The sequence below is a fragment of the Calonectris borealis genome, chromosome 18, assembly GCF_964195595.1.
Source record: "Calonectris borealis chromosome 18, bCalBor7.hap1.2, whole genome shotgun sequence".
Classification (NCBI taxonomy): domain Eukaryota; kingdom Metazoa; phylum Chordata; class Aves; order Procellariiformes; family Procellariidae; genus Calonectris; species Calonectris borealis.
The window spans coordinates 11,635,979-11,660,495 of NC_134329.1; the positions used below are offsets into that span (position 1 = coordinate 11,635,979).

Here is a 24,517-nt window from a genome sequence, read left to right on the forward strand (position 1 = left end):
GGTTCTTTGGTTGATTTCAGATTCTGAGGCTAGAAAAGATAGGACCCAACATAGCTGAGGATCTCTGTCACAAAAGCGAGGGGAGAGTTACTTACAGATACTTGTCAAGTCCTGCAGCACAAAAATCTGAGAAAATCCTTGAACACCTACAACTTAAAATATATACAAAGCCATCTCATGTTGCATATGTTATATAGAGGGAACAGAACAAAACATACTCTGTTAAGGTTGCTTCTAGGCTGCTAGAGTATGACTTGATTTGGTATACCTGACTGTTAAGCATCCCTGTCTGCATGTTTTTCCATGCCTGAGGTCTGTGCCCAGGCAGTTGGGTTCTGGTGAGGGGCATAGGGCAGAAAGTGTCAGTGGACAGTTCAGCTGTTTCCAAGGACGGGGTCTCAAAGGAGCTCTCTGACAAAGACAGACACAGAACTCAGTATTTCAGGGCAGCATTCAACTGCCAGACCCGCAAGACCATTTCTTATGTCCCTGCAACTCCTTATTCATACCACACCTCTCACATTCACACTGACAAAGCTGGTCCATCCCATACGTGGAGTAAATCAGGGATCCTGTGTCAAAAAATAGCAGGTGATCCAGCCTGCCATTACTTGATCGCAGTATCTGTGTAACTATCAGTCTCCCTTTGCATATAGGCAATCTTAGTCCATGTAATGTAATATTTTATAAGCAACTTCTATGGGTTCTTTTCCCCATAGGAGAGAAAGTTAAGAGAGCCATGATAGAAAGGGGAAAGGGCAATTATAAATATATGCAAGTCCAATCAGGGAAGAAAAGGGAAAAAAAAAAAAAAAAAAGAAACTGAAACCACTTCCAGTCTCCCTCTCCAACAAATTCCACACTCTCATGGTCTCTGGCACCACTTCACAGTAACCCCAAAAGATGTTCACCTGCTCCCACAGCACTAAGAAACAAACAGTGAAACAGGAACAAAGCAGCTCCCACCTAGGATGACCAACGTAATCCCCTGACAGCGCATCACGGTGGGAAAACCTTATCATTAAAGCAGAAGGAAAACAAACACACATGCACACACACACACAGCTCCACTGCTGTGTGCTATTAGCATCCTCCCCATTTTCTATATGCATCTAATATCAGGAGATTTATATTCAGGCCAAAAGCTCACGCTGGCAGGAGAGGAAAGTACTTTGGAGAAGAGAGGGGAAGGGAAAAAAAAAAGCCTACAGTTTCTTGGCTTGTGATCAGCAGGCTGGATGCATTCTGTGGAACTAGGCCAAAGCGTTAGTTATTATATTCAAGAGAACATCTGAATCCCAGCTCAAGGGAGCCGAGTTTGCGGCTCTCATTTATGCTGTATATCAATTGAATATCAAACCACATTTTCCGCCTTCTGAATAATAAAGCTTAATAGTTTGGGACTCCCATATGGTCTATTGTTAAAATATTTCCAAACACTGGCTGCTGTTTTATTTCTGAAGGAAAGATTTCTCTTTCGTCTTCAAGCTTTACTTGTTTAAAAGATGCTTGTAGCAAAAGCTGAATATATTAATCTTTTAAATATTTCCAGAGTTTTAAGAAGGGCTGAAAAATGAGGGGATAAGGAAAAGCAAATACGTTTTGAAATTGGCTTTTTTTTTTTAATGTCACATGCAAATGTTTGTTCCAGGCAGAAGCAGCTGGTGCCACCAGGCTCTGCTGTTCAGAACAGGGGGTGCAGAAGCTTTCAGAAGCCATGAGCTGCTCTAACAAAGGAGGACCACACAGACTCAAACCATTCACAAAAGGACCCAGGCCGATTATTTGACTATTACTTACAAGGAAGCTTGGCCAGTAACGTAGGCAATAAATACTGGAGAAACCTGTTCTGTGCATAACCTGGGTTTGTCTTTTCACAAGTCCTGCTCTCTAATTAGCTACTCATTCCTGGAGGGCATTGCTGATGGATGGAGTGTATCAATTTGGTATATTTAAAAAAAAAAAAAAAATTAAGAAACTTGTTAAATAAAAAAGCATCAGCATAATAAACATTCTGCAGTGTGTTAGGAACAGTCACTAGTGCTCCTTCCCAGTCACACCAGAAAAGAGTATTCCTGTTCTTTCTACTTGGCAGAAAGAGACATAGTGGCAGAGAGATTCTCTAACTTGCAAGGGCTGCAGCACCCTGGCTCAGAGCCTGGATGGGAACTGAGAAATGCTGCTCTTTTGGTCCTGCACTCACCCCCCTTCGATTAGCACGGAAGGACTCAACTGCTCAGTGAGCAGAAGTGAAACCACACAGCACCGCCTGGTTGTGCTCTGGTGTGAGCCTCCACCTCACCCAGCTCTTGCCCTCTCCATGAAGTGCTTCAAGCTCTCTCTGACAGCAGCTCCCAGCGCAGCACCAGCTTGCGTGTCTGCCGGTCACTCGGCAAAACAGACGGTGCTGAGCTAGGCACAGCCAACAGCATAACAGCACAAAAATGTAGCAGTTCCTACGGCCCAGGGAGCCAAGTAGAAACTTCTGCTCTCTCCTCCTTACTCTTCTGCTCTAGCCCTTATTGCTGCTTCTCATTCCTGTCTCCTACTTCCCTCCTTCTGCCTGTCTGTTCCCCTCCCTCCATCACCTATCTGCCCCACCATCACCTGCTCTGCTCCAGTGTACAGGTCTTCCGAGTCAGCTGTCCTAACCCTGAAACTGGTTGCTCATACTCATCAGCTGCCTCCTCCCCAGAAAGGAAGAAATTCCAGTATTTCAACATTCACTCTTATCCCAATTCGGGGAAAAAACTGAAATTAGAGACTCTTTGTAGAACGGAAGTTCACAAGTTTAAAAAAAAAAAAAAAAAAAAACACCCACACAAACAAAACCCCCCAAAAAACTATTTGTGAACACCAGTGCATTTTGTGTCATTTAAAATGGAATATTTTTACATTACTGAAACCAAAATTGATTCATTTTGGTTTGGTGACCTGACCCAAGAAATTTTGTTCTGAGTCAGTACACTATTGAACTGCTTTTATTCCCACAATGTTGCATTGCCTCAGTCACTGCAGTTTGGCAGCCTGATAACCCTGATCTCACTTCTGGGGCAGACCCCCTGGCTGGAAGGCAGTTCCCATAGCACACACCGAGGTGTCCCGTGGCACAGCGCGGTCTCCGGGAGAGCTGAAATGCCATATGGGAAGGCCAAGGCCCTTAGAGTCCAGCAGAAGAGGACGGGTACATCAGACAACAGCTCTCTGAGCAGCCGAGCACTACCTGGAATCCAACACAAAGCTTTGGACCAATTCTGAGTGAAGCCTTTCAGACCAGTTAAAGAAAAGCAAAGCAAAGAGGTATTTCCATTCAGGTAGTATAGACAGTTCAATGTAATATTTCTGGTTAAAAGCTAGTTTATTAATTTTACAGGTGATCAGAAATCTAGAATTGGGCTTTTGTAGGAAAAAAAAAAGGTTCTATTTTAAAGAAACTGTGTTTTTCCCTGAAAAAGCCACTCCAAAGAAAAATGCATCTCAGGCTCCTACTGACCACAGCAGCACTCTTACAAACTGTCTTAAAAATAATCCAGTGAACGAAGCTCACTCTTACAGAAATTTCCCCAGCAGGGAACTTAAATTACAGCAATATCAGCACCCCTCTGCCTCCTACACAGCTCCTGTTGTGACCTAAGGACTGTAGGATTGAGTTCGTCAGCCGAGTATAAAGACTAGTTTAGAGAGAGTCTGACAAGTATTGAACTAGAGGTTTTGCAACAGATGCTGAATGGTCGATCCCTTGCTGCTTCTAGCCGAGGCATGGACGCGGCTTTTACAATAGTTGGGTAGAAACAAGTGCTGGTGGAGTTGCTGAAGGCTCTGAGTTCTGCCCCAAACATTAGAGGTGCCACCAGCTCATGCTCAACAAACAGCTCTTAAAACAAGTGGAGAGGACTCAGTGGGAGGATTAGAACGTATTCACAGAAAACTATTTTAGTACTTTTCCTGTAGACTCGATAATGCTTCCCTTGTAATGTGTGTTCTTACCCCTAGGTCTGTATATCCGAGAGAAGGTAGAGTGCATGTATGGTTTTGATTTACTTTAGAAAAAAAGAAAAAGACACACTTAGCCTCTAGTTTCAGTGTTAGAAATTGCAATAAACCTCTCTTTTTAAACCCCATAACCTTGTGACTGTTTTATAGTTATAAGGAATCATAACCAGAGAAAGATTTAGCCTAACAGTGATCTGCCCTCAAAGACATTAATCTGTCATATCTAATAGAAGGGGAATAAGGAGACGAACCTTTCCTCTAAGTAGTTCAAACAGATGGCGTTTGGCTTTGGTGGGAACTTACTGTAAGTTGCCCCTGTAACAAGGGTAAATTTGGCAATGCTGCACACCCAAAGACGCTGTTTACAAGTCAGCGTGAAAAATATCTCTGCATGATTTCCTTGTGTTTTAAAACCCGAATTCTCTACGATCATATCTCACCGCTTTTGTGATTGACACATCCAACCAGCTTTCCACCCACTTTTTCACCCCCTTTATGCCAGTGACATCGAGTCTTTCTTTTGTTTGCAATTTTTTTCCTCTGCTCAAAGGTAATTCTTTACTTTTGAGGGATCAACAGAAGATAATCAAGTGCATCGTGCCAATATGTTAAAGCACAGATTTCTATCAATATTTCAAATATAACTTTGTTTGTCTGGGCTTCTAGTAGCTTCTTGATTACCCCATAAAGCACAGAAGTCTTCAGGTTAGTTTCTCTTTTCTTTCCTTCTCCATACCTTATATGGGAAATAAAGGGTTTATTTTCTCTCCTTCTCTCTTCTTCCCCCAAACCTCAATCCCCAACTTCTCTTTTCTAGTTTTATCATACAAGTTCTCTCCCTCCTTTTCTTAGCCACTGTGTTTCTCCAGACTCACAGGGAAAAGCATTTCTGGATTGCCTTGCTCTGGGTTCCTTCCTCTCCTCCAGAGAAGCAACAAATAGCTCCTGGGACACTTTGCTCCGTTTCCTCTCTTGGAAAAAAGCCAAAGCTTACTCAACTCTCTTTTCCTCAGGTCTGCCACTCAGCCCACTAACCTATCCCCATTTTCCACCCACCCTGAACAAGCCATAAGGTTTCCAAACTTGTCTGTGGAGCTTAATCCTAAATTCAGCTCGTTGTCCTGTAAGAGATCAGACATGAAACCAATACCGATGCTTAAGAGTTCTTGTGATATCTGAAAGCAGGTGAAGACCATTATTGTGAGATTCCTAGCATGCAACAAGGCTGATAGGGAGCACTGAAAGATGTGGGGCAGTAGGAGACCAAATTCACAGTGGCAGTTCAGGAGAGTATACTGAATTCAGAGGGGCAGTAAACTTAGATGCTGGTTTTCCAGACTGGTCAGGGGAGGATTGGTGTTGGAGGACCTGAGGGTAATCTTCAGATTACCCTTCACACGCTCACAGGGAGCAAATGTCACTTTGCATGGTGAAGCATGCCAGCCAGGGATCATGCTTTATGTTTCATGTTAATGAGCATTAGCATGGAACCCAACTTCCTTCCCCTCCCTATTTTTGATACAATTAAGGACCAGAATGGGCATTTCGTTTCAGTCTACAACAGCAACAGACCGCAGCACTGCAGAATAACAGGAAAGGGAGAGAATGAAGAAAAAAAAAATCCAGGTGGTAGACACTTACTGCTCTGGCCACTGCGCAAAATGAAGGCTTGAGTGCACATTTTTGCCTGATTGCATAGCTGTCTCTGCTACCCATCTAATCTGCTTAGAAAACTGGTTTTGAAGGATATGGTTCAGACATACCACTCGCATCGGGGGGGGGGGGGGGGGGTGGTGATGAGGGGAAAAAAAAGTGCTGCAGCTGCAAAAGATAAAATAGAGACAACTCATTTTCTCAGAGGTTGCAACACAACCTCTCCCCCTCCTCCACATGCAGTCACTGCACTGGCAGGATAAGCTGGAGATTCTCCAGCGTAAGCAAGAAGGCACAATAAGGTGTGCAGGCCCTTCTCCACCCCGATACCCACAGCCCTTGGGGGTACCACAGAAAGCAAAGGCTGACAGCCCAGCCGCTCAAAGGGAGGTGGTGACATTCCTCCGCCTGCTCATTTCAATTGCGTTCCCATTTTTCAGAGGGGGACGTGAGAAACGCACATTGCTAGATGTTATGCCGAGACAATAATGAGCGTAAGGGAGTTGCAGACTCCTGTTGTACCAATTGGTGGCTGGGTTCTGAACTCTCATTGTGTGATCCGATTTCTCCTGTCATCCAAGCCATTTTGCAAACTCCAAGCATACGTTCATTTAAGCCATGTGTCCTGAAATCTAAACAGCTGAAGGGGACGGGAGGGGTAGGGAGAGAGGAGAACCGCTGGATTTCTGGTGACAGTGTCTAAAATACACATTTGCACAAGGAAGTCTCACTTTAGATAGTCACTTAGCAAAACAACTACAGCTGCTGACAGGCAAGAGGTACAGTTTCAAGTGACCATCAGACATAAAATAGGCCAAATAAATTACTGCAGTCTAAAGGGAGTGGGTGTGTGTGCTCCCACAAATGTAACAGAGATAACAAATGGATTACCAGGGGGTGACCCAATGTCAAGATTAGCAGACTCAGTTCTCATTTCAGTTACACCGTAGCAATGACATTACCTAAGATCTAGCAGAAGCGAAACTGAAATCAGAGTCCGACCCAGGATGTCAGGGAGGCAGCTGCTTTAGTTTTTTAATGCCTAGAATTTCAACCCAGTTTGCTTTCTTTCAGGAGTCTAAGCTGTCTTTGGCAAAAGGACTAGCAGCCTTTGCCAGCTGCCACGTGATCTGCAAAGATGTTTTCTAAATGGAATTGTTTTGATTTTTTTTTTTTTTTTTTTTTTTTTTTTTTTTTTGAGTCGAGGATGGGGGAAAGGAGGTGGGGGTTGTTTGTGATGAAGGCAGACAGCATGAGCAGTATATTGGCATTTTTTATCCCTTTCCTCAAAGGTATTTTTTCCTTTATTTCTGTTCCCTGCCCGTATATACACTTACCCTCTCCTCTCTGCTCTCCTACACGTAGACCCATTTGTTCTTTGAAAGTATCAAGAATGTCAGTTCTGGTCTTTGTGGGGTCTTTGAGGAGACATTGTGTGAGTGCTTACTCCCTGACTGAAGTAAAATACAAGGCTTTTTTACATATAAATAATTTTTAAGCTTTCCAAATATTAATTGCTTACGGAAATTAAACATCTGCTAACAATAAACTCCCCATACAAATGAGAAGATAGTTTTGGTCTGACTAAAATGCTTTCCCTTGGTAATAATACCATTTTCTTGTCGTTTACAATGGCAATTTCATTAGTTCTCCAATTATCAAAATATTTCAGTCCTTTCTCTTTCACGACAGAAAGGAAAAAGTCCAATTCCCATCTCCAACTCAACTTTCAGGGTCCTGCAAAACCAAGTGAGAAACTGGCAATTATGACTAGCCACAAAAAGTCCTCGGGGCAGAGGGGCTTGCAGAGTCCACCTGCACGCCTCCTCTTCCCACATCGCCCACAGTCCCCCAGGAGTCTGCTGAATTTTCACCAGTATTATACTACAGACTACATCTGACTGTGGCAACTACGTACTGTAAGTGCAAAGAGGAGCTGAAATGCTGATAATGCGAGAATGCTTAGAATAGCTGATGCCAGGGGGAGAGAAGGGGGCCACCAGCTGAATTTGCATCACACAAGGAAATAAGTCAGTTGGGTAAAAGCCCCCATATGGCTGCTTGGGAACATAGAGCTAAAAGGGCTTTCACTGCGTGGAGAACTGCAGATCTCCTCCAGCTTCTCATCTGACTCTGTGCAACTTGGTGCGGAAACATAAAGAAAAGATTCCCAAACCCCACAGTATTTTATGATACAGGAAAAGCAACTAGTCCTTTGCATGAGTATGTTCTCTGCATTCAAGAATCTCAAAGCACTTAGCTACAGTACTTGCCCTCTATCCACTTAAGGGATGAAAGGCCAGGCCAAGCTCGCTCAAGGTCAAATAGCAAGTTCAGCAGCAAAAGATGACTAGGACTCAGTTACATCCAAATCCCATTCAACCATTCTACCCATTAGATTGAAGAGACGTTAAACACCCTCATGGCGTCAAGAATGACTAATGCCCTTCCAGGTCAGGCTGTGATAGAGAACTGGGAACTCGCACATCTCCTTTTTCTGCCTCCCACTCCTCTATTCCCACTCAAATATTGTTCCAAAGCCCACATGATGAGATTTTCTTAATCAGCAATTAAATAGTTAATGCTTACATTACAGCAGATGGAACAGGAGTTGCTGCAGGGAAGGTATGCAGAGGGAAGGAGGAGAAAAGAGACAGCAAGGAAGAAAAAGCAGGCAGAGAAACAATCCTGAAGGAAAGCAGTTTTCCCACTAAAAGGAGTGATTAGTTGACGAGACAACGTAACCCTTAAGACTTTGTCTAGACTAGGATAAAATGCTATATTGTTGAAGGCGTTTGAGAGGCATAGTGTAGGTAAGGCTCACGGCCTTTGAGCATGTGGTAGCCAAGGTAGAGACCAATTAGGACGTGTTCGCTAAAGCGTCTTAATGTTCCACTTTTAAATCCTTGCCCAAGAACTCAAGGCTAGGCAAAGCAAAGGTCTCTGATGTTGTCCTAATGATTATAAAAGCAAAGCTATGACAGTGCAAAGAAATCAGAATGTCGAGGAATTGCTGAAGCCTCACATCCAGCATTTTTCATACGCTTATTGAATGCCTATGAGCATTTCCATCTTAAAATATTCACCAGCATTTTACTGGACAACCTGCTATGACATTTTTCCTCTAAAAATCTAATCAAAGCTCCAAATGCCAATAGGAAAAGAGACCACAGGCTAACAGCCTACACTCTTGTGAAACTTCTTCTTTTGCTCCAGTGTTTGCTCGGGCAGATTTGGGAAGGAGGGGGTGGGGGAAAAAGAAGAGAGAACTAAGAAAAGTGTGCCCAGGGCCTTAGCAACACCATCATTTTGATAATCCATTACCAGATTTGTAATTAAAATCAAGTCCCACCTCACTAGGGCAGCCAGATGCATCCACAGAGAACTCGTTCAGAGAGTTGTTACAATAAATACCAGGAGAATTACGAATGTTGTAGCTTCTTCTTAACCCTTCCAGCAGTATTTCAGGAACCGCCTGTCAGTTTGAAAGACTGATCGTTTTTCTCTCAGCTTGTTGCAGGCTCTAGGTGTGCCCCTAACCAAATAGGCTTACCACTTAAAAGCTTAATTGCACCTGTGGCTTAAACCTTATCCCAGACAGCACTCGGGAGCATTTGGATTTGGGCGTTTCAGGTGTGGGACTGGGGCCTACACTCACAAACAGAGCGAGGCAAGTCAGAATAGGAGCCCCTGGTAAAAGCAGACTCTGTACGCCAGGGAGCAAGGGATGGGGAAGAAAGAAGTGTTTTTTCCATTTTGATCACAATTATCTGTATTTACATTTCCACAGTTGGGTTTGAGTAATGTCCACCTCCTTGTTTGTGACTGAGGGCAGGTTTCACAGTCTCAGATTTCTTTGCCACAACAAAAAGATCAAAGTTTGAGCCACTTGTGCAACTTAGGTGTTTACAGCGAACTGGTCTAATCGCATGGCAAGCCCTCCCTCCCGTTATCAGTCTCACGCTGAGCCAAGCTCCTTCATTCCATATGCACCGGGAAGGACTGAGAGCAGAGAGCCCACGTCTGGCATGGATTATAACCCACCATCCCCTCTGTCTACTCTTACCCAGGAACTAAAATACAGCGCGCTAGGGAAGGGTTAACATGTTCAAGTAAAGATTCATTCAGGGTCTTTTCTGCAGGGCCGACAAGCCGTTTCCAGGTTGTATTTTTAAAGAGGCTTTCTAAAAAGCAAGCAAACACTGTGTGAAGAACCACAATGAAAGAGGAGGTTCCCTTCGCTCACATTCTCAGTATTGCCTAGGTAGTACAGGCTCATAGTTCAACTTATTGCCAAAGGAAACGTGTGCTGCCTTTTCAAAAGTTACTGTTGAAGAAAAGATAAAGAAATACAGCATAATAGGAGTCCATGCAGGCAAGCTTCCATGTTCCTAATCTCATTCTGTCTCATGCAAGGACACACAAACTTTACGGGTCTCAGTTTTATAAGCTACGAAATGGAGCTAAATTTTAGGGGTTTGTGAAATTGTTTTAATTAATAATTGCAAAGCGCACATCTTCAGATGGAAAGTGTCATATAAATATTAATGAGCTCTGACTACTGCAGTATGCGTGTCTCTTGGGAATCATAAGCACCATGGATGGATCAAAGAGGACATGTAGCTCTAAGAGTGGTGGGAGTTGGCTCTGTGTTTAACTATATTTTAAAGTAGATCCTCAAGACTGTTGTGGATATTCCCTATCAAGTTACAGCAGCTTTCAATTAAAATTGCATTTTATCCTTAGGCAAAATTCCACAGTGTACCTTTTAATATTAGCAGGGCACATTTTCACTCATGTAGATATTTCTTCTACATACATGCATTACTAGATCTTTGTAAATAGGGGTCAAACCAACTGGGAAATAGGGATTTTACCTTCATTTTCATCTAAATAAATACCCCTTACCTAGTTACATTACCGAAAAACTTCCTGCTCTACGGGCGATGCCGTGACAAGAAGTAGATGAGGACATGGCAGCTGTTTGCTTCGCAGTGTTCATAGATCAGTCTGGCAACACTTCAGACACGGAGCCGTCCTTTGAATGAATATGGCAGAAAATGCCGCATGGCAAAGATGCTGCTTCTGTTCTCCTGAGCAGTCATCTCCTGAGCACGAGCAGCACAAAAGATGGCTGCGGAGAGGCCTGAGAGAGGTCCGAGCCCCTGAGGGGGCTGGGGGGGTATGTTGGTGCAGCGAGAGGGGCAGCGCTGCAGCGGCCTCCGAGCCCCGCAGCCGGCCGCCCTGCTGGGCAGGCAGGTCGGGGAGGAGGCCTGCAGCCTCCTCAGGAATGCGGGATGGCCGCAGGCCTCAGGGGTGTTTTCCAAAGAGGTGCTCACGTTTGTTTCTCTTAGGGTCCAGCAAACCTGTGCTTTGTTGGGGGTGGTGGTGGGGAATGAGGAAGAGTTGCTTTGCTGGGGTTTTTTAAAAAACATTAGAAGACAAGAGGGAGCAGGGAGAAAGATCTTTCTTTCCCTGAGGAAAATTCAGTCTCACCGGCTGCCTCCTTACCTCTCTCAAGCTGCAAGACCTCCTGGCCAGCTTTCTGCCCGCTTCTGGGCAGCCAGGGCTTCCTAGATGCTTTGTGAGCCTGACGCGTGGCCAGCCAGGGGGTCTTCAGCGACTTGCCTCCTTCGTGGGGGCTGCGTTCCATGTCCTCCACAGAGTCAGGCCGATGGCCCTGCCCTGCTCACCTCAGGCACCTCTCCATAAGCTCTGCTTCCTGCAGTTGCTGCTAAGGCAATGCTGGAGCTGCCTCCGGTTTTGTCTACACTGGAGCAACTGGGACTGATTGCTTAGTGCTGGTAGCAAGAAGAAAAATCGAACGGCATAGGTACGCTCGCGGTGGTGGTAATTGTGTCCCTGAGCTGCTCGGAGGGAGTACAGCAGAGAGATGGCTTTGAGCATCCTTACCACTTCTTTGGCAAAAGAGGGAGAAATTTGGAAGATGCTCAGGACAGACAACGTCTTGATAGCTAGGAAAAAAAAATGCCCCAGAAATGAATTTCCTCCTGGAGTGCCAATAAAAGACGGGATGTTCACAACATACGGTGAGTGGTGGCCAAAACAATGGTCTAATAACTTGGATCTACTTGCTGTGTTCAGTGCTAAAAGATAAGACAGAAAACATAACTGTATTTTGATACTAAATAACATAAATCTGGCCACAGTGCCAACAATTTTTAGGCAAGGAACCATGAACCCAAACCAGAGGGATGGGAGGTTGACTTCTTCTCCCCGTCACACCAGAGAATTTTACACCTCTCTATGAATAACGTTTTTATAGCAAACCCAGGCATCAGTCCTAGCAAATGTAAACTCTAGCCCAAAAGAATCACATTGGAAAAGGTCACACCACCTCCTGTTGCCAGAATTAAGTTAATTAGCACTTGTCCCTCTCTGTATAAGGTCAGGGATCCTCCCACAAAGGAGGTACACAACCAGATTGTTAAAAGATGTACATATGCCCTCTTAAGCAAACAGGCTTCTTTGTAGTATCACTAAGATTCCCTCTGGTCATCCCTGTAGAAGAACTCTCAATTGGAAGGGAAGCAGACTGGGAGATTAGCATAACCAGTGCTTTGCCAGGTACGAGGAGCACAGTACAGGTCAATAGGCATGCTGGTATTTTAGTACTAGGGGCAATCTCTCTCCATCTGGATGACTTTTATCAGGTTTAGCATCAGCCGTTCATGCAGAATGAAATATTTGAACAATGAAAATGTTTTCTTATTGAATTTGAAAGATTTGTGGTGCATTTTCCTCTCTGACACACTTTGTTTCTTCTTATTCTATCCAGGCATTTGTGCTATATATGTTATTGAAGTATTTCACTTCTCCTCCATGTGACCAGCTACGTGCACTGAGAGAAAGTAAATCCAGGTAAGATCTGCTATCAGTTATATCTGGGTGCAACCGAAGTTTCATCAGCAATGAAGGTCAACATGCTATTCTGTATTTTCTGACCACAAAAAAGTTACACAGTTCACTTACTGAAATAAGGAAAAAACAGCCTAGTCCATACAGTTCTTGGGCACGGAAACATCGTCACAGGTTGCCTGCCACAATACTTACTGCTGGTTTACAACAGTAGTTTAAAAACAGAAACCTAAACCCAAGTGTTTAATTACAGACATGTCCATCCTAATCTAACTCTATCATAGCATAAACTATGTAAGGTGCGAAATCCTACTTCTTAAGCTAGGAGCCTTTCTGACAGACAGCCATGACTGCCTGCTCTGAGCACAGCCTCGAACCTGCTAAGCAAGAAAGCATTACACCAAGGAGGAGAGGCTCCAGTTCCCCGGGTAGAACACTGCTTTGCAGGCCCATAAAAAAGGGTCCAGAGACTATTTGTGTCAACTCCCTAAACCACAAACCATCGCTAGCCCTCCCTCTGAAGCACTTGCCTGCTGCTCCTTGCAAAGCTGGAGCAAGATATTTTGGCATCCAGATCGCCGCCTTTGGGGGCCCACCCATCCCTTTTGGTCTCTTTCCATTCCTTATCGCAGACTTGCAGACCCTCTCCCTGGGCAGCAGCAGAAACTGGTGTATATTTGCCTCCATGCTTGGCACCCCTCTCTTTCACCATCGCCCTGTTCTTCTGACCCCGGGTGCAGCTTACCCACCCTGCTGGATTCTCTGATACCAAGAGTGGGGTAATATGTGGAGGATCACATCTAAGAAATGTGAAACTGGCAACTCTGGCATCTGAAACAGAATGGGAATTCAGGATGCACTTGGCATTTCAGCTTTAAACTTTAAAATAAACAAGGCAAAACTGCACAGTAGCAAAGGAATGGCTTATGGGCAGCTCAGACTTGTCCTAGACTTTCAAGCCAGTCATTTCCCATAAATACCCATAATTTTAAACATAAGAAAGGGGGAGAGGAGACAAAACAAACTGAGTCAACTGCTTACTGCCTTTCTGATTCAGTCCTCAGCAGATGTAAGACAGAAAATTATTCTACGAAAAAGTTCCTTTTTAAGTATCTGGGACAGCCCCCAAAATTTTTACCAGAGGGGAAGAAGAGGACAAGAACTAAACTGCGAACTTGTCCGCACCCTAGCAGGAATTCACCCATTTTTCACCTCCCACAGGTATCATTAGCATGCTACTGAGAGCAGAAGAAAAAGCAGCTAAGATCAAACGCAAGCTAGTAACAAAGCTCTTCCTCTTGTCATCCTGCGATGGGCCAGAATTTCTGGCTGCAGCTAGTCTTTTCCTGAAAGGCTGGGTTAGTTCAGAGTCCCTTTTAAAAGAAGTGCCACACTATGAACGTGCTACAGCTGCGACACAGAAAGTGCAGAAGGCAGGAAGTCTGACGTTCACACCAACCTCAGCCCCTTCACTCACACCTCTTTTCAAATAGCTTTAGCACATGGAGCCCACATTTTCACATTCTCAGAACTAGCTTTATCTATCACACTGCAAGTTTAAGAGAATTTTTTGAAATTGTACAAGTCCCTCTTTCCACATTCAAAGACTCACTCCACTGAGAGAAACTTTCAAATTGTTTTTATAAACTGTTCTCCTCTCTGCTTTTTGCAGTAAGTTGCTACACTCCCTTTTAAAATATTCTATATAATTTTTGAAAACTATAATACAGATTGAAACACCATACCAACTGTTGTCACAGTCCAAAAATGTCCGGATTTTCAAACTTAAATCCACCCCTGTGTAAAAGGGCCACACACATGTAGGTGTCAATCAGACTCGGTGGCAAAACAGAGGGACCCAGGCTGAGATTTTAGAATGGCACAGACCTTCCTGGACAGAAAGAAAGTGCCAGTCCTCACCAATCTGGAATAATTTCTGCATTTTTCATTGCAGACTTTTGGAATTTGACCTCAAGAAGCCAGGTGCTTGATTTCTGCATCTCCTGCTTTGCAGCGTTTGGTGATAGAAGCAGGAAGAGAAGGATATAAAGAAAAAATGTATTATTTACAAGGCCGCACCATAATTATACCTAATATTACCGTTGTGACTTTTTTGCAGGCAACTCAAGAGGTCTGTTCAGTGCCCAGAAATTCTGTAGCTGATCCTGTGCATTTTTATTCCATGCTTTTAAAGAAACATTATCTCCATTCCCCTCCTCTCAGCACCAGGATGAAAATAAAATAACATTCAAAGTATTTGTGGGAAATGGCAAACAAATGGGTAGTAAAGCCTGGAGATTGCTTGGCAGCAGAAAGCCACATGCAGAAATTAGCTATGGCAAGTAACTAAGTGAGGACAACAAAACCCAGCATTGTCCAGCATTTGGACACTCAGCGAAAGACTGATAATTGAGTGGAAAGAGCCAACCCCACATGATACTGCAAGGTCTCAAGTACTATTTTGAATCAGGTAAACTAATATCTCCTGTACCTGTTCCAAACCACATAGTAATACATGGTCTCTGTTTCTACAAAGTCTGCTGGCTGCCCTCTTCGAAGTAGCATCTATCTTGGAGAAGATCTTGTATTTTTCTCTTGGTCTCTGAAAAAGGATCCCAAACAAGTGGCAGGGACACATGGTTTTGGAAGCCCTTGCATGTTTATCTTTACTGATAAGCCTGCAATCTTTGCTGCAAGCACATCAGCGTGTCTGCAGCAAAACCTTATTCCAGTCAATGCCTTCCTTGGAACAGACTTCCTCAGAACTGGGCAATGTGTTTAACCCCTTAGCAGCCAATCTAAAGAGGCCTTGGTGTAGAAGACTTCTTTTTCCTGCTTGAAGATGCATCATGTTTTCATACATCTTTAAAAAACAATCAAGTAAGCCAGCCATGCTTTGAGACAGCAGCAGCGCAGGTTATATACCTACACAGATACTCTCAGGGGAATTTACCCTAAGAGAGTTCCATCTCCCCAAACAGCCTCTGGTTCTGTGCAGATCAAAAGTATTGTCCATTTAAAATAAAGGGATGCTGCTATCTAAATTGCAGGTTGAATACATGAAAATTCATTAAAAGGACTTGTTGAAATTATTCTGTCTAACTGATTGGAGACTGTCAGCAGGAGCTATTAGGATTCCTAGAGTTGGAGAATCAACCATAATTCTAAGACATCTGATCCTTTTCTAGTAGGTTGACTAAACCTGCTCATGCAGCTTTGTTAGTACTTGAATTCTCAGTTCACGCACACACATGCATGCCAAGGGCAAATATCCAGAAAGTCACTAGGTATCTCCCAAAGCTGACACGCCAAGAGCTTGGACAGCCTGAAAATTACAAACAAGTAGCTTTTCTCTGACAGCAGGTTCCATTTATTTCCTCCCACTTGCTCTTTCCCCATCTCCGTCCTACACCCCTGAGTCAACCTTCACCAGATGAGTTTCAGTTAAGCATGTGCCTTGCCAGAGGTGTTTTTAAATTATGTTTTTAAAAGTTTATTTATAGTACACACGTACATGCATGATGCTTTCAGGGCTTCTGGAGACTTCACCATGTCAGGCGTGACTTTGCCAGGTGGAAGGAACACGAATTTATCAACTGACCCATAGAAAACCACCTCCCCTGTGTCTATCTGCCTCTGTACTCCCACTCAAAATTGGAGTGAAAGAAAATAATTTTTGCTCTATTATCTCCTACCCATTATTCATAACATCCATGATCAATGTACTGGAAATTACAACTGAAAAATTTTAGAGGAAGCCAACTGATCCCCCCCCCCCCCAGCTGATCTCTTGGCAAAAACAGCAGCCCCTGAGACAATGCAATGATTCTATGAACAATTTCCCATTAGGGCAAGAGTCGGAAAACAGTCCAATGAACAGAACTGGGTGAAACTTGCAGTCAAAGTTCACATGGTCCAGCACTCCCTGCATCTGGCAAGCAGCAAGTTTCATTAAGCCGTGTTTGTCCTAAATGGTTATACTTGACCCATGTGACCAGTTTCTCCTTTCATTAGAAAAGTGTAACATGACCACAAGATCATTTCCAAGCAGAAAAGCACATATTTCCAGGAGCAAATCTCTGAGCTCAAGTTCCAACCCTCAAAGAAAGTTGTGCTAATGGTTTGGCTTTCCCATCGAAATGCAACACAAGTCGGGTTTTACTGCACAAACCTTTGCTATTGTAGAGAGATCCCACATTCTGCTCCCTGCTCTGTGTCTGGGCTGGGCAGTGAACATCCACTGGACTGGCCTTTCAAATCAAAGGGTACGTTCATGGCTGGTTTTAGGATCAATTTAACTTTCCCTGTTCTGAAATGACGCAAGTTGCTGAAATATTGTTTCCTCAGCTGCACAGCAAATAAAAACAGAGCAAGTTACTCAGAGTAATGGCTTAGAAACCTCAATATTAGGAGGTGGCACAGAGGCGTTCTGAGAGGAGAAGAAAAGGATGTGGTAGACAATTTGCTAATGCCCAGAAACTCTCTCTCTCTGAAAAAGCTAGCTGCATGCCAGAATGCCTCAGGACAGGGCTGAGTCCATTGCTCTTTCCACAAGAGCAGCTTTTGCTAAATAAAGAGGTCTTTACACGCAGGACTTGGGAAACTTAATTCAGATTAACTAAAGTTGTGAATTTAAAGTGAATTAGCTAAACCACATTATATCTCTGTACAAACACACTCATTCAGTATTAAAAGGAACTTTTATTTGGTCTATCTCATTTTACTGAATTAAGAGCATTTTAATTCTAAGAATGCCCATGCAGGGATTAGCGAGTTGAACAAAGGATGATGTTACATGCTATGCTGGAGTCGAATGTGGCATAGGAAGTCACCCCACTTCCATGCCAAAGAACGTTGATTTCCCCCCCCCTTAAAAATAACCTAACTAAAATTATAAATTCAATTTTTCTAATTATCCATGCCTACAAATCTCAAGCTGTGTTAAAAAAAAACCCTACCTCTGGCTCTGCATTTGCCTTTTGTTTCAGTCTACCAGAGCATATATGTTGTTTAAAAATGAAAATATCAGAAGGAAAAAGGACATTGATATCATAAAAAATGGGAAAAGACAACAGCACATAAGAAACATTCATGGCATTACTTCACATACAGAAAAGACAGACGCCAGATCCCAGCCACATCTGTGCAACCACCTGCTTATGGACCTGGATCTAGGTTTGGTCTCCACCATTTCCATGAGCTACTAATCTGACCACCTAACAGAGAGGATAGTTCTCAAGTTTTAGAAGCAAATTGTTGTGCTGTTTGTAAGCAACTGGGTATGTTTCCAGCTTACCTAAGCAGTACAGACCTCTTACAGCTTCATCAAGGGCCGTACAACACCACAACTCAGCTAGTTGCACGGACACAGCATTTTTTCATCAAAAGGACTCAGCAACAATCATTTCACAGAGGAGAGATGGCAAGTAATGGTAAATTTCTAGTTGCCGTTTAAGAAAAGAGACATAACTTCTCCACTTCAGTTTACCTAGGGTTGCTGGGGGAGCTTGTGGCAAATCAGAACCATAGACTGTAGAAGTCCAGCTAGCACAAGGGAGACTGACCAACTGCTTGACATGAGAGTGGCCTGGTAACTGTGGTTACTAAATACCCAAAAGATCTTCCCCCACAGAATACATGCTACTTTCCATGCCACCCCTTTCCGAGTAGGAGAGGAAGGAAAAAAAAAGGATAAAGAATTTTTATTATAGATATTAAGTAAACAACACTCTGGCTCCAATGCAATCTTCCACAAGAAGGAAAACCAACTTCTCAAGCAAGTCAAGATTGTTAAACAGGAGACAGATGAAAGGATTGCCTCAGAATGGAAGGAAATCCCAGGCTGGCTGGTTGGGAAAGAATTAGCAATACATAATTAAAAAAGCACTCTCCCCTTCCTCGTCCCCGAGGTGAACACAGGTCCTGCATAATATTGACTTCTACATCAGCACCAGAGAATGAAGCTATCGCTTGAGGTCTTTCTCACTTCTAGCCAGGCCTCTCTCCCTCTTGCTTTCAGTTGCTGGAGGCTATTTCACACCAGTTAGCAGCAATGGTCCTATGCAGCAGGACACGCTGTTCGTATGTGCAGCCTGTGATGAAAGATTTAGCCACTGCAGAACACCGGGAGGGAGGGAACTAGATGGTAGTTCTTGTCTTGACTCACAATAGAGGTTCAGTGGTCCCTTCCTGGTGACCGTGATTGAGCACCCATGGAGCCAACCCTCCTGCTCTTGTGTTTAGAAGGGAGGAGTAGGGAAGAGCTCAGATCACACTTTACTGAACAGAGTAAATCCTGTCATTTGGTAATACCGCCTGGAATACAGTCTCTCAGGATCCCCTCCAGGAAGAGCTACTGAAAGACCAGGAACATCTAGTATATTCATCAGGCCTAACGCACAGGGAAGACACGAGACACAGCACGAAGCCGTGTACAGCATAGAAAGACTTCTGTACAGAGACAGAAGGGACTGAGAGCCGAGGGTAGAGGTGTGCAAAATGGAGCACTACAGAAAAAGCACGCAGGCAAACACAGTTTGTGCCTTTAGCACAAGACACAGGGGCTGCTGACAACAAGCAAGTGAGAAAAGCCAGCAGACAAAAACTAGCAAACAAAATAAACAGGAGATGTGAATGACAGCCGCCCAGAGTGATCACCGGTCTACAGGCAACGATATCAGCGACACACTACGGAGCGATATCACACCTTGCTATCCCTGTCCCTCCAAAAGTTCAAGACTGGTGACCACTCAAACAGTGCGTGGTGGTGCTGCTGACCTGCGGAGTTCCCTGGTCCCCAATTCAAGAGACAGGGAGTCAGCAAGAACGGCTTAAGTGCAAGCGTGTTGTATATGATAGAGAATACCCAGCTACACAGAAGACTCATGTAAAGGCTAGAAACTCTCTTGCCTTAGGGCATAAGCCAACCACTAACTTCCTCTGTGAGCAAGTTATTCCGTAGTTGTTTGTTTTAGGAGTTCTTGTACCTTTCCCTCAAGCATCTGGTGTTTGCCTCGCTTGGAGAAGGGATGCCAGACTAGACAGACAGATCATGGCTTCTTTCTGGTATGGCAATTACTGCATTCCACCCTGGAAGGGGGAGAACACACTGGGGAAAGCGAGGAATGTTAGATGGCAAGTTCTAATAACGCACGGCCCTGTTAAATAGCCTTCCCTCTCCATCTGGCCCTGCACAGTCATGCCAGCAGCACTCCAGTAGCACACAGCAGCACAGCTTGGCCCTTTGCATTCTCAGAGTCCTGTGTTCCACTGCAGAATTCGGGAACAAAGCTGAGCAGGGCTCGGCTCTCACCCTGGAAGTCCTCACGCGTGCAAGAAACAGGATGTTCCCATGCAAGTAAATGTGTTACAAAACCAGGAGACAGAGCAGAATTGTGGTCTGCAGCCCAAGTTAATACAAAATGCAATATTAAAAAAAAAACAGATCTCACTAGGCATAATGGTCCCTCAGCATCAGGCTAAATCAGTCATTGTCCTATAGGATCTGTGCCTCTAGAGCTAACAAAAAGCAAAACACATCAAAGTCTATCTACAAAACCAATTCCCTGCAACCTTTGAGTAAGTCAAGCCACTTCCAGCAGAATAGTAAATACCTGTATCATCCTGTGAACTAGGGGCTTGGGATGGTGTTTATACTTGAAATGGGCATTTGGCAAGGCCTCTTTCTTCCTTCTCTGGAGCCAGAAGGCTCCCAAGCTCCCCAAGACAACTTTAACCTGGGGAAATTTAGACCTGCCTTTCTACCTAAAAATTCTTCGCTGTTGACTTTGGCTCTGTGCCAGTTTAGCCTTCAATTCCAGGTCTCCCAATCTGTGTGTCAGCAGAAATTACTAGTAGATACCTGTCCAGATTAGCTGCCCAGACACTATCTCACTTGTGACCTGCTCCATGGAGACCCTTCTTGCAAGCAGCTGCTGCTGCTGCTGCTGCATTTATCCACTGGAGCCCTCATTTCCTTACTGCCCATCTGCTGCCGGGGAGGCAGAGCCACACAGACAAGACACAAATAACTGACAGGGAAGACCTTGCCACACCAAACAATAAAGGCCAGGAAATCCAAAGCCTACACCAACCTAGTGAATTTGTGCTGTTTTTTAAAAGCAGAAGAAGAATGTGGATAAGCAAACACAGATACAGTTGAATGACTTATCTAAGTTTAGACAAGCAGTATCTAAATAATACTATTTTAACTTATTACTGTAACAAATACGAGAATTGATTTAATAACCTAATGTTGTTTTTGGACAGTAGAGGTCTGCATCAATGGACCAAGCCACTAATTATATTATCTTATCAAATCAGTGTGTAATAATAGAACTTCTCTATGCATCGATGGAACTAGGCTTAGCTCTGCATCAGAAAACAATCCCTGAAAGACAGAGAATGAGATAGTATTTAGCAGGAACTCCTTGTTGCATAGTTGTTATTTTCTTTCCTTTTCAAAATATTACTAAGTATTATCTTGAAGATATCACATGACAAGAAATTTCCTCTGATAATCTTTTATTGCTTGTTATTTAACCTCCCTCTATCTTTCTGAGAGGTAGTCAATATAATTCTCCAAAAGACTTAAGTAAAAGGGAAAGAACTACTGGTGCATATGCAGATCCATTCATTGTAAGCCTACAATAAAGCTTTTTCCATCAAGGTACAAGCAAAATGACTTGCTGACATTAACTGGCAAGTACTTTGCATTCATATGGTATCTTTCATCTACAGACTTCAAAGCATCTGACAGGAGGCAGGCAGGCGTTGTTTCTTCATCCGTCCAAGGAAGAAGCTGAAGCACAAAGTGGCAAGGTCTCCCAGAGAAGGTAAAACCATTAGCAGAAATCTAAATTAACTGATTCCCAGTCCTTAAAAATGAGCTACTTTGCTCCCAGTACAAATTACACGTGCACCAGAGAGCAGAACCACCATTCACCCACACCCCTCTGAGAATTGCTAGGGATTCTTTAAGAATTTAAATTTCATTCATGAGAAACTAAACAAACACGGAACACAAGAATACTCTTCTACACACAGGGAAATGATGGGGATCTGAAACCGATCCAAATCTTAAGTTCTGTAGTGCTCCGAGGAGGAGCGCTCTTTGAGTGAACCTGCAGAAGCACAGGTCTTCATTCATGAGGAGAGGAAGGGAAATCTCCTACATAATCTAGCAAGTGTTTAAATAAACCTGTTCAGATGAAGATCTCTCCTCTCCAGAGAAAAACTAGGACTGTAAGAAAGGTTATGGAAATAATTTTTAAAATGCCATCTTAAAGAGAGTAAGCCTTGTTTCAGCTCTTCACCTTATTCTTATAACTGAAGAAGTGCTGAGTGCCTAGAGCACTCAGATGGTCAGCAGAAACTCCTTTTAAACATAAACAGGGAAAAAAATCCCTGCACAGTGCTATTTTAAAAGAAATGTATGAATTCCTGTAAGTTTCAAAACAACAAACAAAAAATGATGCTGAGGCAATCTCTGGAGCAAGCAGTCTTTTAGCATTGGTCAAAGAGACTGCAATAGAAATATTTAAAAATGCACTCTCTACTTATGAGATCTCTCATGGTCTGTGGAGGCGGATAATATTAGAGGCCACTAAATCCTAAAGTTTATTTTTCTTAAAGTTTTCACTTCAAATAAAGCTTTGTTTTAAAATGTATGGGGCCAACTGTTAGAGCATTGAGGTCCTGGTTATTAGCCAGCTAGAGCCCATGAATTATGTTTAGTGAGAAGTTTATTGGCTCAGTAAACACCATTCCAGTTCCCCTCACCCCTGAACTGTGGAAGCCAAACCAAGAGATATTCAATGCCATGTTACCGCTAGCACCAGAGCAACCATTATCTGATTACAGGCATTTTATTTTTGTAAGGAATTTGCTATTGCATCATTTAATACACGGAAGTCTTTAAATTTACCAAGGCAACACACAAAGAGTAAGTAACTGTTTGGTCCTGTTTACCATCTTCTGGAGTAGGAATATTTGTTTCCATCTTGTAGCTTTCCAAGTCCAAGCACTACAGAAATGCAATCCCTCGAATGCAATCCCTAGTAAGGCAGGAGTCTGGCAAGGGATTTAAAACACTAGCGAGATTAGAGTGGGCAACCACAGGACCTTTCTGATAAAACCACCCTGTGGAGCCAGGGCAGAGTACAGGGCGGTAAGAAGTTGCATTTGTTTCCTCTTACCCCCACTTTGTCTCAAGGAGACTCATAAAAATGGGGTCCATTCTGTGTTCTGAGGTCAGACTTAGTCTGGTCGGACTTAGATGTTGCTCTTTTTAAGTTATACAGTGAAGAACAACTTAACAACACTGATTTAATGGGAGAGCTGCCTACAGCTCAGACACAGTCCAGGTAAGATGCACGTGCATGCCCGAAATGGAGCTGGGGCAGACTGAGGTGGCATTAGCGCTGCCTAGCCTTACACCCGTTTGTGCACAGCACCAGGAACCCGGAGACTGAGACAGAAGGTAGGCATCTCCAGAACTAGCAAGGCTGATGTGTAGCTGTGCAAATCCAGAAGCAACTTCTACTTGTGTGGCTGGCTTTGTCCTGGGCACAAAGCTGTTTTATCTGGTTACCTTTCACTGCCATGAGCTAAAGCCTCACATACAGAGAGTAAGCAATGATCAGTCAGTGTGCAGTAACTTGTTTGTGTGCTTGTTGTTCCAGTTCTCTGGAATAGCTAAAATACACCAGAAGACTGTACAGGGACTGTGTCAGTCCTTGAGGCAAGGAAAGTTAATTTAGTTGGAAGAGTAAGGATGCAAAAAAGAGTGCTATAATAACAGTAGTCTGTTCTGGTAGCAAAGTAAACTGGAACTGAAGGAATTTAGGTTCTCCTCCTAATTCTCTCCATCTGTCACACCACCTTGGCTGAATAATGCATCTCTTCGTGTCTCTGCTTCCTTTCTCACCTTTTGCCTATACTGTCCATTTAGACTGTGTCATTCTTCACAGAGATTGTGCTTGTACAGCACCCAGTGACAGCCTTAGGGCTCTGCAGTCCCTAAGCCAAACAATGCTTTTATATAAAGACTTTGCTGTAGACCAATTTACGTAACACCAACTATGAAATCTCATCTTCTCATGTAAATGCTTTTTCTGATGCCCTGAGAATCACGATGCCAGAATCTGTCCATATGATAAGGAAGAACCTTGGCAGTACAGATCCTTAATGTCCAACCTATCCCACAAGGACATGCCAAGGCCGTATCATCACGCCCATAACAAAGCACGTCTAGGGAGCAGGCACAGTTAAAATCTTTCCACCCCAGTAGTGGTGAAAGACAAGATACCCTTCTCTTTAAACTTAACCCTCTCCCTTCCGAAGAATGCCTGGAATTTCTACTATTTCCCAGCAGAGACTGGAAGGCAAAGACTTGGCATGGGGCAAGACAGATAAGAGCAGTTGCCTTCTCTAGGTTTTGTTAACTCTGCATAATTGCTTAGGGCATGTGATGGTTAGAGGGAGACACATACACATCTGTCAGAGACAGACTACAAATCACTAGTATAATTCCAAGCAAACAAAATCTAGGTTACAATGTGGCTGTGGTATATAAAACACCTCTGTAAAACTACAGTATAATTCAACAGCTGCAGGTTAAATTTACAAAGTAATGATATAGTTTTCCCTCTCATAGACTGCCATTTAGGATCACTAAGATGTTGAATAAAGTCTTTGCTGTCTTCTGGGACACATGGTGAAGGTTGATTGTTGTTGGAAGCTTCTCTAAGCAAGCCACATTTAAATACCATGTTTTGCAAAAGGGCCCGTATTGTCTTGCATGTGAATTCAAGTTCCTTTACCAGTTTAAAATCTGGGTCAGAGCAATTTGCTTACATTTGGAGTCCTTTTCCAAAATTAATGGTATGTGGGATTTAGAGTTGTAGATATAAGACAACCGGATAAACTGCTATTATCTGCTCTGCATCATGCACGTACCATCTACAGTTTTCCTGCTAAGCTTTGTTCACAT

At 43.5% G+C, this 24,517-nt stretch overlaps 1 protein-coding gene across 4 annotated transcripts in view; it reads right to left on the reverse strand.

Moving 5' to 3' along the window:
- The window catches only part of HIC2 (HIC ZBTB transcriptional repressor 2), an 80,394-nt gene that overhangs the window by 39,783 nt on the left and 16,094 nt on the right, over positions 1-24,517 (reverse strand). Inside the window, exon 1 of one of the 4 annotated variants that reach the window (XM_075167961.1) lies at positions 15,017-20,730. The exons of 2 other annotated variants lie outside the window; for them this stretch is intronic. The gene's annotated coding sequence lies outside the window, so the exon portion shown is untranslated. Of the gene's footprint in view, positions 1-95; positions 118-15,016; positions 20,731-24,517 lie in introns of those variants that run through there. One more of the 4 variants, XM_075167960.1, reaches the window with a different exon arrangement.